Source organism: Trichosurus vulpecula, chromosome 9 (genome assembly GCF_011100635.1).
Source record: "Trichosurus vulpecula isolate mTriVul1 chromosome 9, mTriVul1.pri, whole genome shotgun sequence".
Taxonomy (NCBI): Eukaryota; Metazoa; Chordata; class Mammalia; order Diprotodontia; family Phalangeridae; genus Trichosurus; species Trichosurus vulpecula.
In genome coordinates this window covers 131924697-131940929 of record NC_050581.1, presented here as the reverse complement: position 1 = coordinate 131940929, position 16233 = coordinate 131924697, and the positions used below count along the sequence as shown (strand labels likewise).

Here is a 16233-nt window from a genome sequence, read left to right as displayed (position 1 = left end):
ATGGCATCCTCTTCATATGGACTGCGTTCCATGAGGTTAGTGACTATGTCTTATCTATACTCTGTATCTCTACCTGTATCTAGTATAGTATTCTACACACTATACAGGCTTGCTAATGTTTGTTGAATTTAGTGAATTGGATTGAGTGGAATTGAACTGTATTGAATTGAATTAAAATAAATTGTTCATCTAACTAATTCTTTTCTAGATTAGTTCCTTATAGAAAGTAGACTACGTCCATTGAGATGAGGGATTTTAATCCAGAACCAATGTTCTTATGACCAACTTACTTTTCCCTCTTAAAAAATATTCACTAGAAGAGAGGTTTCTCAAGATGTTATGACCTTTCTCACTATGGAAAGTTAATGATTAAATGTGATATGAGAGTGAAAACGCGAAGATGTACGTTTGTAGCTTGCAAAAGCGGGTGTTAGTCCAAGTTCCATAGTTACTGATCTCCGTTTTCTTCATTTCTGACAAGCTCTGTGAATGTTCTGAGCTCCTTAAGAAAGAACTGAAATTCAGGGCAAGTAAGTCAAAAAGATCCTTTCTCAAAGATGAATTTTGATTCTTAATTCAATCCTTAATTGAAGTGTTATTGCCAGAAAAGGGAAAATTTTATACTTGGAAACTTGATTTCACTGAATGTAGTGCTACTACTTATAAAGATTCTCTTAATTATTAACTGAGGGTTAGACTTGGAGATAGTCTCAGTGCCTTTTTCTGGGAATTTCTATTGACTATGTTTATCTTCTAAGTAAGTAAATGCTAGAAGGACTTTCAATTCTGTGGTATAGTTTCCCTGTCTTATGTAACCTGTATTTGTTTCTTTTTATTTTAAATGGATGGCAAATGATTTATGTTATTTTAAATTAATATTTTTCTTTGAAATTGAAAACAAATGATGAAATAAACAAAAACAAATAATGAAATGAATATGAAAAATAAGGAGATATATGTAAAAGCCTTAACATATGATACGGTGCATTTTAAGAAAATATTACCAAACCAACAAACAGCAACAAATATATTTGTTTTGTATCTCTTTCCAAGTTTGTCTCTAATCCTATTACCTTTGACTTTGTTACATATTTATATATAATTTTTATGTTAACATAACATTTATATAACATAATTTATTCGGCAACTTTCCAATCGTTGGACATCTAGGTTACTTCTAATTTTTTCCTATTTTTATAATAAAGTTCTTGAACCTTGTACCCCCACATTTTAAATGTTAGAGGGAATGTGGAAAAATTGGGACCTTAACTGTTGGTGGATCTGTGAGCTGATCCAACCATTTTGGAGAGCATTCTGGAATTATGCCTATATCTTTTGATCTTGTAATACCACTACTAAGTCTATTTCCAAAGATGATTAGGGAAAGATAAAAAGAACCTATATGTTCTAAAATGTTTATAGCAGCTTTCTCTTTTTTCTTTTCTTTTTTTGAGTTAATAAATGTATTTGATTTTCATTTCAGAACTTTCCTTTAACGTGGTTAAGGTGACAGTTGAAGCATTAGTTACACATTATTAAAGATGAGATCATCACAATTTTGTGCAATTCTACATTTTGCCATTTGTAATGCTCATGTGGAATGAAACCAAGGCTGCTTAATTGAATTTTTACAAACAAAATTGGAAGTAGTAGAAAACACTTATTCTATAGGTACAATAGCAAAGCATTAAAAAATACTACACCAGAAGAAAAATGTGGAAAGATTTGCATGAAATAATGATGAGCAGAACCAAGAGAACGTTGTATACAGTGACAGCAATATTGTTTTAAGAATAACTGAGAGACTAAGTCATTCTATTATAAATACCCAAATTAACTACAAAGGTCCTATAAAGAAAGATGCTATCTGTATTGATAGAAAGAACTGACGCACGTGTGTGCATGTTTTTAATGTTAGCTATTAGAAAAAAGAAAATTACATGATGACTTTGATGTATATTTAAAAGGAATAGCAAGTTGTACATAACAGATCTGCAATTTCAAGAGCAATCCTCTTTTTTAAATTCCACTTTGCTATGGAAATGGTGGTAATAAGTATAATAAATATATATAAATATATTTATATAGAATATAATATATTATATAAAATATAATAAAGTTCTTGTGATGGAATTAATTAATTAGTAAAACAGTATGGTTAATGTTTGCTCTATGAAGTTTACATTAGTCTGTAATACTAATGTGAGTGCCTGTTTTCCTGCAGACCTACTAACACTGCATTCTAACATTTTCTGCTATTTTTGACAATTTAGTCAGTGTTATAGTAAGATTGTCTTGATTTGCAACTTACTGTTAGAGTATTTGAGCCTCTTCTCATGTGGCTATTAACAATTTATGTTTCTGAGGGTGCAGAGCCAAGATGGCGGCTGGAAAGCAAGGACTTGCTTAAGCTCTCTCCCAGATCCCTCCAAACACCTGTAAAAAATGGCTCTGAACAAATTCTAGAGCTGCAGAACCCATGAAATAGCAGAGGGAAGAAGGGCTCCAGCCCAGGACAACCTGGATGGTCGCTGGGAAGGGTCTATCATATGGAGCTAGGAGCAGAGCAGAGCACAGCCCAGTGTGGGCCCCACCAGGACCAATTAGACTGGGAGTCTGGCAGAACAGGCCATAGGGCTCTGAATCATTGAGCTATGGCAGTTACCATACTTCTCAACCCACAAAGGTCAAAGAAAATATAGCAGGTTAGTGGAAAAACTGCTGGATAGGGGTGAGAGGAGTGCACAGTTGGCCCCAGCCCCCAGGGGCGATGGAGGTACTGCATCTCTGCAGCTGCTTCCAGAGCTCCAGCTGTGGTTGCTTCCATTCCCAGACCTACCTGGTGGGAGGAATTAAGCTGCAGATCAGAGTGGGAGTCCAGAGTCTGCTTTGCCCTGCTTGGATCTGGGTCATGGTCCTGGTTGGCAGTTCTTGGCAGGGGAGGAGTGTTGGTGTGACAGAGCTTGCTGTGTAGAAGTAGCTCTGAAAGAAGAAAGTACTCTCTACTACTCTATAAGCAGTCATACCCTGACAAAAAGGTCAAGGGTCAAGTAGCTGGCTGGGAACATGAACAGGCAGCGAAAATGGACTCAGATTCAGAATCAGACTCTAGAATCTTTTTCTGGTGACAAAGAAGATCAAAACATATAGCCAGAAGAAGTCAACAAAGTCAAAGAGCCTACATCAAAAGCCTCCAAGAAAAATATGAATTGGTCTCAGGCCACGGAAGAGCTCAAAAAGGATCTGGAAAAGCAAGTTAGAGAAGTAGAGGAAAAACTGGGAAGAGAAATGAGAGTGATGTGAGAAAATCATGAAAAACAACTCAACCATTTGCTAAAGGAGACCCAAGAAATACTGAAGAAAATAACACCTTAAAAAATAGACCAATTCAAATGGCAAAAGAGCTCCAAAAAACCAATGAGGAGAAGAATGCCTTGAAAGGCAGAATCAGCCAAATGGAAAAGGAGGTCCAAAAGACCCTTGAAGAAAATACTATCTTAAAAGTTAGATTAGAGTAAGTGGAAGCTAGCAACTTTATGAGAAACCAAGATATTATAAAACAGAACCAAAGGAATGAAAAAATGGAAGACAATATGAAATATCTCATTGGAAGAACCACTGACCTGGAAAATAGATCCAGGAGAGATAATTTAAAAATTATTGGACCACCTGAAAGCCATGATCCAAAAAAAAAGAGCCTAGACATCACCTTTCAAGAAATTATCAAGGAAGACTGCCCTGATATTCTAGACCCAGAGGGTAAAATAGAAGTTGAAAGAATCCACCAATCACCTCTTGAAAAAGATCCCCAAAAGAAAACTCCTAGGAATATTGTCACCAAATTCCAGAGTTCTCAGGTCAAGGAGAAAATACTGCAAGCAGCTAGAAAGAAACAATTTGAGTACTGTGAAAACACAATCAGAATAACACAAGATCTAGAAGCTTCTACCTTAAGGGATGGAAGGGCTAGGAATATGATATTCTGGAGGTCAAAGGAGCTAGGATTAAAACCAAGAATCACCTACCCAGCAAAACTGAGTATCATGCTCCAAGGCAAAATGTGGATTTTCAATAAAATAGAGGACTTCCAAGCTTTCTCAGTGAAAAGACCAGAGCTAAATAGAAAATATGACTTTCAAACACAGGAATCAAGAGAAGCATGAAAAGGTAAACAAGAAAGAGAAATCATAAGGGACTTACTAAAGTTGAACTGTTTTGTTTACATTCCTACATGGAAAGATGATGTGTGTAATTCATAAGACTTTTCTCAGTATTAGGGTAGTTGAAGGGAATATACATATGTAAATACATACATACATACATATATAAATACATATATATGTACATATATACACATATATAGACAGAGGGCACAGGGTGAGTTGAATACGAAAGGATGATATCTAAAAAAAATAAAATCAAATTAAGGGATGAGAGAGGAATATATTGAGAGGGAGAAAGGGAGAGATAGAATGGGGCAAATTATCTCACACAAAAGTGGCAAGAAAAAGCAATTCTGTTGGAAGGGAAGAGGGGGCAGGTGTGGGGGAATGAGTGAATCTTGCTCTCATCAGATTTGACTTTAGGAGGGAATAACATACACACTCAATTGGGTATCTTACCCCACAGGAAAGTAGTGGAAAGAGGATAAAAAAGGGGGGTTGATTGAAGGGAGGGCAGATGGGGGAAGAAGTAATCAAAAGCAAACACATTTGAAAAGGTACAGGGTCAAGGGAGAAAACTGAATAAAGGAGGACAGGATAGGATGGAGGGAAATATAGTTAGTCTTTCACAACATGAGTATCGTGGAAGTGTTTTGCGTAATGATAACATATGTGACCTATGTTGAATTGCTTGCCTACTTAGGGAGGGTGGGTCGAGAGGGAAGAGGGGAGAGAATTTGGAACTCAAACTTTTAAAAGCAGATGCTCAAAAAAAAGTTGTTTTTGCATGAAACTGAGAAATAAGATGTACAGGCAATGGGGCATAGAAATCTATCTTGCCCTACAAGAAAGTAAGAGGAAAGGGAATGTAGGGAGGAGTGGGGAGACAGAAGGTAGGGCTGACTAGGGAACAGGACAATCAGAATATACGCCATCTTGGAGTGGGGGGAGAGTAGAAATGGGGAGAAAATTTATAACTCAAAATCTTATGGAAATCAATGCTGAAAACTAGAAAATATTAAATAATAAAATATGAAATTAAAAAATTAATTGAAAAAAGAAACGGTTTACTTCAGAATTCCTATACATTTTACCTCTAAGGTACCTTTGTAACAGAGTTTTTCCTTTGATGTACTTCATTTTAGGGTTTTGCATGTTGGATTTGGGGGATTATTTTAATATGTTACAGTGTATCCCAGTGATAACTATAGAAGTAAACCTACATTAAGATAAAAAATATAATTTATGTTTCCTTGTTCTAAAATTATCCATTCATGTCCTCTGATAATTTCTCCATTTGGGTCATGTATTCAAGATACATACCAATATACATGGTGGATTTACATAGAGTTTTATCATAAAATAAAAATTTATCAAATAATATATTTTCTGCAAAGTTTTCCCCAATCTTTTTTATTTTATTTTTTTAACATTCAGAATACCTATTGATTTTTCTACAACATATTATTTTTGTATTTCTCTTCTTAGAATTTAGTGTACAGTATAACATATGGATCCAAATTCATTTTTTCTTTCTTTTTGCCATGTAGTTATCCAATTTTCTCATCAATTAAAAAAACTTTTAATATCCTCCCTGGAATTTTTAGATATAGGTTTGTCAAACATTAACCTATTATATACATTGATTTCTATTCCTAGGTTCTCTATTTTGTTCTTGATGCTTCTCTCTAAGTCTAAACCTTTACATATGTTCTTGATCCCTTCCCCAGCTGTCTTTTCCAACAGATTTCCCTTTTATTTTTTTTTTGTTTTTTTTTTTTGGCAGGGCAGTTGGGGTTAAGTGACTTGCCCAAGGTCACACAGCTAGTACATGTGTCAAGTGTCTGAGGCCGGATTTGAACTCAGGTCCTCCTGACTCCAGGGCCAGTGCTCTACTGACTGCGCCACCTAGCTGCCCCACAGATTTCCCTTTTAATCATTTCATATGTCCTTCTATCTCTGTCTCTGTCTATCTCTCTGTTTCTCTGTTTCTCTCTCTCTCTCTCTGTCGCTGTCTCTCTCTCTCTGTCTCTCTCTCTCTCTCTCTCTCTCTCTCTCTGTCTCTCTCTCTCACACACACACACACACACACACACACACACACACACCCCATCCTATTTCCTGGTTCTTTCCCTGATTCTCTCAAGGATGCCCAAAACGTCCCCATACTAAAACAAAACAAAACAAAAAAACCAACCAACCTTTACTAACCAACCTTCTCAAGCTATTATCTTAAAACTTTCATCCTTTTCACAGTCTCCCAGAAAAAGCTATCTATGTTTGTTGCCTCCACTTCCCCTCCCCTTTTTCTACACCAATCGTGGATGCCCTACAGGGTTTGGTCCTTTCTTCTCCCTCTACACTATTTCAGTTCATGACTTTTTCAGCTTTTATGAATTCAATTATTATCTCTATGCTGATGATTCTAAAGTCTATTTGTCTTGCCCTAACTTCTCTGATGCCTATTAGGCATCTCAAATTAGATGTCTAGTAGATAGCTTAAATTTAACATAGCCAACATTGTGCTCACTATGTTTTTCCCCAAAACTAGCCTTTTGCTGTACATATCCTCCTATTACCATATCCTCTTACTGTCCCAAACCCTCCTATTACCATCATACTCCCTGTCACCCAGGCTTCCAACCTAGGTACCTACTTCAACTCTTCACTCTCTCTCACCTCCTTCTCTCCATATCAAATCTGCTGCTAAGGCTTGTTGATTTTACCTTCATAACATCTCAAATATTCCCTCTTCTCTCCTCCGACACTGCCACTACACCGACATAGGCTTTCACCATCTCACATCTGGACTATTGCAATAAGTTTCATGTTGGGCTCCCTGACAAAAGTCTTTCTCCACTCCAAACCATCCTGTACTCATCTATCTCCCTACCCTCTCCCACCTCAATAATTCCAGTGGCTCCCTATCTCCTTCGGACAGTCAAATTTTAAATCTTTAAGTACTCAAAATCCTTCATAATCTGCTCCCTTCCCTTTCCAACCTTCTTGCAGATTAAGTCACCTTTATACACTCTGTGATCCAGTGACACTGGTCTTCTTGCTGTTCTTCCCACAAGACACTCCATGTCATGATTTTAGGCATTCATGCTTACTGTGCCCCGTATCTGGAATTCTCTCCCTCCTCATCCTCGTCTCCTGGTTTCTTCCTTCAAGTCCCAGCTAAAATCTCACCTTCTACAGAAAGACTTTCCTGAAACCCTCAATCCTAGAGCCTTATCTCTGTTCATTATGTTCAATTTATCTTTTACATATATATATATGTATACATATATATATATATGTATGTATGTACTTATTTGTGCACACTTCTTCCCATGTTATCTCCCCCATTAGACTGTGGACACCTTGAGATCAGAGATTGATTTGCCTTTCTTATTATCCTCAGCACATGGCACCCTGCCTCTCACATAGTAAGCTCTTAATAAATGTTTACTGAATGACTAATTTCACAACCCCTTGTAATCTGTCTTCTGGTTTCATTACTTAACTGAAATTTCTTCATATTTACCAAAAGTCTTATAACTGGAAAATATGGCAGTATTTCCTCAGTCTTCACCCTTCACCTCTCTGAAGAATTTGACTCTGTTGACCTGACCACCCTTTTTTTCCTGAACACTCTCTCTTCTCTAGGTGTTTGTGACCCTGCTTTGTACTGGTTCTTCTACCTCTCTGACCCTCTCTCCTCCCTGTTAGTCTTTTGTTGACTCATAATCTCTATCATACCCATAACTGTGGGTTACTCATATCCTAAGGATAATAGGATAATGGATTTAGAGCTTGAAGAGATCTTAGAGGTCTTTGAGTCCAGTCCCTTCATTTCACAGAGGAGGAAACTTAGGTCCAAAACAGTTAAGCAATTTGCCAGAGTCACCTGGCTAGTCATATGACTATAAATAGCTGCAATTTCTTCTCAAAACTGCCTGTTTATATCTTTTGATCATTTATTAATTGGGGCATAATTTACATTCTTATAAATTTGACCTAGTTCTCTACATGTTTGAGAAATTAGACCTTTATCAGAGAATCTTGCTGTAATTCCCCCCCTCCCAGTTTCCTGCTTTCCTTCTAATTTTGGTTGCATTGGCTTTCTTTGTGCAAACATTTTAAAATTTAATGTAATCAAATTTTACATGCTTTAATGCTCTCTATCTCTTGTTTAGTCATAAATTTTTCCATTATCCATAGATCTGACAGGGAAACTATTCCATGCTCTCCCAATTTTCTTATGATATCACCCTTTATATCTAAATCATGAATCCATCTTGACCTTATCTTGTATATGGTGTAGTCTATATCCAACTTCTGCAAAACTACTTTCCAGTTGTCCTAGCAATGTTTTGTCAAATACTGAGTTCTTGTCCCAAAAGCTTGGATCCTTGGGTTTATCAAACACTAAATTACTATTTTTATTTACTACTATGTATTGTGTACCTAATTGATTCCACTGACTATCACTCAGACAGTACCAGATTGTTTTGATGGTTATTGCTTTGTAATACAGTTTGAGATCTGGTACTGCTAGCCCATCTTCATTCACATTTTTTAAAATTGATTCCCTTGATATTCTTGACCTTTTTCTTCTTTCAGACGAATTTCATTACTTTTTCTAGCTCTAGTTTGATTGCTATAGCATTGAATTAGTAAATTAATTTAGGTAGAATTTCCATTTTTATCATATTGGCTCCTACCCATGAGCAATTATAATTTCTTCAATTGTTTAGATCTGTCTTTATTTGTGTGAAAAGTTTTGTAATGGTGTTCATATAGTTTCTGGGTTTGTCTTAGCAGGTAGCCTCCCAAGTATTTTATATTGTCTGCATTATTTTAAATGGAATTTTTCTTTCTATCTCTTTCTATTGGACATTGCTAATATATTGAAATTCTGATTATGTATGTGGGTTTACTTTATATCTGCAACTTTGCTGAAATTGTTGATTGTTTCAACTAGTTTTTTAGTTAATTCTCTAGGATTCTCTAAGTATATCATCTTACCTTCTACAAAGAGTGATAGTTTTATTTCCTCATTGTCTAATTCCTTTAATTCCTTTTTCTTCTCTTATTGCTATAGCTAGCATTTCTAGTACAATATTGAATAATAGTAGTGATAATGAACATCCTTGCTTCACTTCTGATCTTATTGGGAAGGCTTCTAATTTTGTTAAACCCATTACACTTGGGGGTTTGTAATCCCCATTATAAATAATGCTTACTGAGTTATAGATACTACTTACCATCTTAAGGAATGTTCCATTGATTCCTATGCTTTCTAGTGTTTTTAATGAGTGTTGTATTTTGTCAAAAGTTTTCCTGCATCTATTGAGATAATCATATGACTTTTTTGTTATTGTTATTGATATGGTCAGTTTTGCTGATCGTTTTCCTAATTTTGAACTAGCCCTGCATTCCTGGTATAAAACTCACCTAGTCATAGTGTATGATCTTTGTCACATATTGTTGTAATCTCCTTGTTACTATTTTATTTAAAATTTTGTGTCAATATTCATTGGAGAAATTAGTTTATAGTCTTCTTTCTCTGTTTTTGCTCTTCCTGGTTTAGGCATCAATACCACATTTGTGTCCTTAAGGAATTTGGCAGGACTTCTTCTTTGCCTATTTTCCCAAATATTTTATATTGCATTGGAATTAATTGTTCTTTAAATGTTTGGTAGAATTTACTTTTGAATCCATCTAGTCCCGGGGATTTTTTCTTAGGGAACTCATTTATGGCTTGTTTAATTTCTTTTTCTGAGATAGTGTCATTTAAGTATTCTATTTTCTCTTCTGTTAATCTGAGAAATTTATATTTTTATAAATGTTCATCCATTTCACTTAGATTGTCAGATTTATTGGCATATAATTGTGTAAAATAGCTCCTAATTTTTAAAATTTTTTTAAAATTTCATCTTCATTGAGGAATTCACCCTTTTTATTTTTGATACTGATAATTTGGTTTTCTTCTTTCTTTTTTCAAAAATCAAATTAACCAATGGTTTATCTATTTTATTGATTCCCCCCCCCAATCAGCTCCCAGTTTTATTTATTAATTCAATGTTTTTCTTACTTTCAATTTTATTAATATCTCCTTTGATTTTTAGGATTTCCAATTTGGTGTTTAGTTGAGGGTTTTTAATTTATTTTTTCTAGTTTTTTTAATTGAATATTCAATTCATTGATCTGCTCTTTCTCTATTTTATTGACATAAACATTTAGAGATATAAAATTTCCCCTAAGTACTGCTTTGGCAGCATCTTATAAATTTTGATATGTTGTTTCATTTTTGTCATTCTCTTTAATGAAACTATTTATTGTTTCTATGATTTGTTCTTTGACCCACTCATTCTTTGGAATTATTTAGTTTCCAATTAATTTTAATCTATATTTCCATGGCCCTTTATTGAATATAATTTTTATTGCGCTATGATCTAAAAAGGATGCATTTAATAATTCTGGTTTTCTGCATTAGTTTATGGGGTTTTATGCCCTAATACATGGCCAATTTTTGTTACATGTACAACTGAGATGGGGAGGGAGGCATTTCTAATTGAAATAGCAAGTAGGAATAACTGTCTCTCTTTTGTTTACATTTCTACCTTTAATGTCTGCTTCCTGTCTTATTGCTATTACTAGCATTTCTAGACCCATATCAAATAACTATGGGGAAAGGGAATATACTTTCTTTAGTACTGTGTTTATTTTGAAAGCTTCTAGTGTTTCTCCATAGCAAATGGTGCTAACTTTTGGTTTTAGATACAAACTTTTCTATCACATTAAACAATAGCCTCTATAGCTACTATAACCAAACGTGAATACATCCAACCACATCCCTGAAGAATGGCCTTTTGGTGTCCAAATGAAACCTTTTATTAGAGGGAAATTCACTACCACCCAAGAAAACTCATCCCATTTTGGAACAGTCATACTTAACTAGGAAGTCCTTCAAAAATCTGAAGACAGTTATTCCATACCCCAACCCTCATCTTCTCTTTATCATTTTCTTTAACTAGTCCTTATATGTTGTCATTTCAAATCTTTTCATAATCTCCTTGTTGTGTTTCAGTTTCTCAAAATACTTCCTAAAACTTGACAGTAAGAACTGAACAGAATGTTCTGGATGTATTTTGACCAGGACAAAGTACACATGTGTCATCCTGGACACTCTGCCTCTTCCTAAATCAATTAACTGTGAGCCAGCTTTTTTGTCTGCTGTGTCATTCTTCTGACTCATATAAGCTTGCAATTCACCAAAACCTTTTTAAACCTTTCACCTCCCCCTACCCCAGAGGAACTTTTGCTATGCCTTGCCTCCTCTAATATAATATACTTGTACAAGTGACTTCTTGAACCTCAGTGTAGCACCGTGTGTTCATCCTTACTGTATTTCATCTTATTAGATGTGGTCCATTATCCCAGCTTGTTGAGATATTTTCAGATCCTGACTCAGCTATTATCCAACATGAATTATTCCTCTCAGCTTTGTGTCATCTATACCTACTTTAATTCCAAGCATTCATTAAAGTGGTGAATAACCCAGGGCTAAGGGTGTATCCCTGGGCTGTTTCAACTAAGCTCTCCCTCCGAGTTAACATACTGATTCCTTTTGGGGTTGGGTCTATTGGTGTCCTAGTACATGTTTAACAACTGGTTCTCTGGGGGGAAATGTATATACACTCACTTTTGAGTTTAATCTGAGTTATTAACATATTCTTCATCATTTTTAAAAGTCTAGATAATCAACAACACAGTAAATCCAACCTTGGTTTGCAGTGTTTGCTGATTTCTGAGGTGTAAATGATCATACTGAAAATTTAACAATTGGCTTTCTTAATTTGGCTTGAGCTGACTCTGGAACAATCCTGGTTTGGCCATTCAACCAGAATCAAATCTACCTGTGTTACCTATTCCAGGAATTCTCAAAGTTTTTGGTCTAAGGACACTTTTGTACTCTTAAAAATGATTGAGGACCTTTCCTCAGAGTCTTACTGATGTTTACTATGTACTATTGATGGCTGCTATATTAGAAATTATTATATGGCATTATAACTATGCTATTATAACATATCTATACAACCATATAAATATAATATTAATATATCTTTGACTATGTGACCCCCTTGGAAGTGTCTGGGAGACTCCCAGGAGTTTTAACACCACACTTTGAGAACAACTGTTCATATCTCTCTTTTTCACAAGGGAAGCATGAGAGACTTTATATTTCTCTAACATCTAGCTGATCTATATCTACAATATTACTCTGACCTACCAGCCTAGCAACCCTATCAGAAAAGGATATGAGGTTAGTCTGACGTGATTTGTTTTTGAGGAAGCCAAAATAGCTCTTAGTCATCATCTCCTTTTCTGAATGCTCTAAAGCCTTGTTCCTTTAATAACAAATTCTAGGATTTTTCCAGGCATCAGAGTCGATATAACAGGGCTCTGTACTGAAGACTTGTACCTATTTTCAAAAACTGGGATAAGACTTGTGGCTTCTCCAGTTTTCCACAGTTTTTCAAGGAGTACTGTCAGAAACTCAACAGTCACATATGCTAGTTTGTTTAGAACCTCTGGAGAGTTAGGTCATCAAGGACTGGTAACTAGAAGTCGCTGAGAGCAGCTAGATACCCTCTAATCATTGCTTCATTTATCTTGTACTTTTGTTGTGCTCAGTCATTTTTCAGTTGTGTCAGATTCTTTGTGACCTCATTTGGGGTTTTCTTGGCAGAGATACTGACATGGTTTGCCATTTCCTTCTCCAACATGAGGAAACTGAGGAAACAAGGTTAAGTGACCTGCCCAGGGTCACACAGCTAGTAAATGTCTGAGGCTGAACTTGACCCGAAGAAGATGAATCTTCCTCATTCCAGGTCTGGCACTCTATCTACTGTGCCACTTGGTTGCCCATCTTGTACTTTACCTCTTTGTTAATCATTTTTGTTCTATCACTGACACAGCAAACATTCTCCTCAATAGAGGAATTGGGACTGAGACTAGGATTGTACCAGTGAGTTACTGGCAGAAAGATCTCCTGAAAAGAAAATCCCTCTATCACTGCTGGTCAGTACCCTCTCCACAACATTTAGTCTTGGAGTTACCAACACTAATAAGAGGTTAACAGTGACTCATCCAAGTTTACCCCGGCAAGTCAATGTGTATCAGAAACAGAACCTGAATTCTGGACTTTCAATAGTAGAAAAAAAACCCAGAAGCAACATTTTCTTTTTAAAATGGAGTTGTTTAGACTTCTCTCCAGCCCCAGAAGCATCTTCTTAGATCTTCCTCTTTCCTTCAACAATAGCTTTAAAAGCTGATTCTGTTCTCCTTGGCATTGCTTCTCAGAACAAGAATTCTGAGCTTCGATGCTCCTGACACCATTTCTATACAACTATGCTATTCTTTTGTATTCATATTTAATTACCTGTTCTTCCTCATATCTTCTTTATCTTTTAAAATACATGTTGGCCAATGAGTTCTCTGGCATTCAGACTTCTACTCAGTCTGAAGCCATTCTACCTTTTTTTGGTCTTATTTCGAGGTGTTAGGGCATAATCTATGTTTTAGCCAAAATGGGATATCTCCTTTCTTCTAAATGTGCCATCCTTTTTCCCACCTCCAAATCTTTACTTATACCATTCCCATACTTAATATTCCCTCCCTTTCTCTGTTGTACTGAAGTCCTACCTCCTTTAAAGCCCAACTCAAATACCTTAATGTAACTTTCCTCTTGTTCATAGGAACCCTCCGTCCCCACCACCTCCCCAGTCCTTACATAGCCCATAGCATAGATGTTTTCCATCTCTCTAACATGCTTATGATTCAATATTGGGTGGCATGTGTCTGTGTTTGGGATATCTACCTCTTCTAGACTGTCAGCTCCATGAGGACAAAGACCTCGCCATCTCACTTTGATATCTCCTTCAGTACCTAGTGTGGTAGTGTTCTGGATGAGGCACCACTGGGGTAGAATGGAAAGAAACTTGACTCTGGAATCAGAGGGGCTGGGTTCAAATCCTACCTCTGATATTTACTACCTTTGCAATTATGGCAAAATCACTTAACCTCTTTGGGACTCAGTTTCCCCACCTGTAAAATGAGAAGGTTGTTATACTTGCTGGCCTCTGAGGTTCCTTCCAGTTCTAGATCTATGATGCTATAAGTCTTTCCAGATCCTGTTCCCCCCAAACTATCTGTATTTATTCTTCCTGTAATTACATATGTACTTTTGTTAGTCATAATGTAGGCTTCCTTGAGAGAGATTAAGGATTATTTCTTCCTTTGTATTTGTATTTCTTGGCTTGGCAGAGTGCCTATTACATAGTTGCTGCTTTGTAATGCCCACTACGAAATAATGACATATTTCTTTACATTTGGCTTATACATCATTCTAAATATATTTTTTTCATAACATCTCTCAGGGCCTAACTAAGACATCATCGTAAAGTAAATAAAGGTTTTTCTCCTCACACTCTCCTTATTAAGGGCAGCCAGGTGGCACAGTGAATAGAGTGCTGGGCCTGTAGTGAAGAAGACTCATCTTCCTGAGTTTAAATCTGGCCTCAGACACTTATTAGCTTGTGACCATGGGCAAGTCACTTAACTGTTTGCCTCAGTTTTCTCATCTGTAAAATGAGCTAGAGAAGATGATATGGCAAACCACTCCAGTATCTCTGCCAAGAAAACTTCAAATAGGGTCATGAAGAGTCAGACACGACTGAAAAACAACTGAACATTTCCCTATTGGCCTTTCCTCTTTGGAATTTTTCCTTGCTTTTACACACCCGGCACATCTCCATTCATTCTACAAACATTTTAAAGTGATCACTAGGGTGCTTGGTAATCCGCTAGCCCCTGGGGTTACAAAGGTTAAAAACACTTTGTGCCCACCCTCAAGGAGCTTACTTTATACCCAGAGATATATAACATGTATACAGATAAGTATAACCCAAAGGTAAGGAATGATGGGTTCAAAGGAAGGCCCCAGACCAGGAAAACTTGAGGAGGGAGAGAAGACTTTCAATTGGGGAGTTCAGGGAAGGGATGATGGAGGAGGTGGCACCAAACTTGAGCCTGGAAGGAAGGGATCTGAAAGGTAGGCATGAGGAGGAAGTGCATTCTGGGTACAGGAGACAGCCTTCACCAGTGTCCCGAGGTGGGAGGTAGAATGTAGAATGTTCCCAGGGGGAACAGCTATTCATAGCTCATTTAGGCTGTAGCATAGAGTCACTAAAGGGGTATGATAAAACAAAGTATGGAAGACAAGTAAATGTATAATCTCTCCAGAGAGCTAAAGCCAAGACATATGAAACAATCAGTGGAAACAGAAGACAACATATCATTTTATAAAATGAGTGGGTTGGATTTAACAAGTTTTCAGGGTCCTTCAAGTTATGTTGTGGTGATCTATAATTGTGTTAAATTGTTTGTTACAGATGGCAGCTCCCCCCTCCCCCCACCAAAAAGCAAAAAGAGAAGGGACTGTTTCCAAAGAGCAGCACTGCCACACAAGGATGGACATTATGGGAGAAGGGCGGGAGCTGACAAGGAACCACATAGAGGGTCCCTTTCTTTCTCCCCTTCCCATCCTCTATCCCCAGCAATTTGGGCAGGCTAGTGATTCAGACAGAAAGCAAGCTTCACCCTGTGATCCAAGGTGGCCCAGCCCCTCAGGGCTCAAACTTATATAGCATTTTAGATGAAGAGCTGACTGATGCAACAGGAATAGGAAACTGCCCCCTCATCCATGGTGTGAGGCGGTTTCATTGTTCAGATGCTCTAGATCACTGAAATGAAGGTATTTTCTAACTTGCTTAATAAGGAATAAGGGGCAGGGACTCAGAAAACTTAACTCTGACTGTGTCACAGCAAGCAAGTGACCGAGGAGGGTGGTGATGCCCTGTCTCCAGGTGATTTGAGCCTTCAGGGTTTGTGCTGTGGGTTTGGGGCTGTACCAGTCAAACTGGTTTTCATCTGCTCCCATCTGTTTTCTACATCATCACCCCACCCCTCTCATCATGGGCCAGAGCTGAAGCTTTCTGGGCTCCCTTCTATAACCTCT

At 36.9% G+C, this 16233-nt stretch overlaps 1 protein-coding gene across 1 annotated transcript in view; it reads left to right on the top strand.

Annotated features, from left to right (window-relative positions):
* Positions 1 to 388: 388 nt before the first annotated feature.
* DDC (dopa decarboxylase) overlaps positions 389 to 16233 on the top strand; it is a 117857-nt gene continuing 102012 nt past the window's right edge. The window contains exon 1 of the mRNA XM_036739370.1: positions 389 to 530. The gene's annotated coding sequence lies outside the window, so the exon portion shown is untranslated. The remainder of the gene's footprint in view (positions 531 to 16233) is intronic.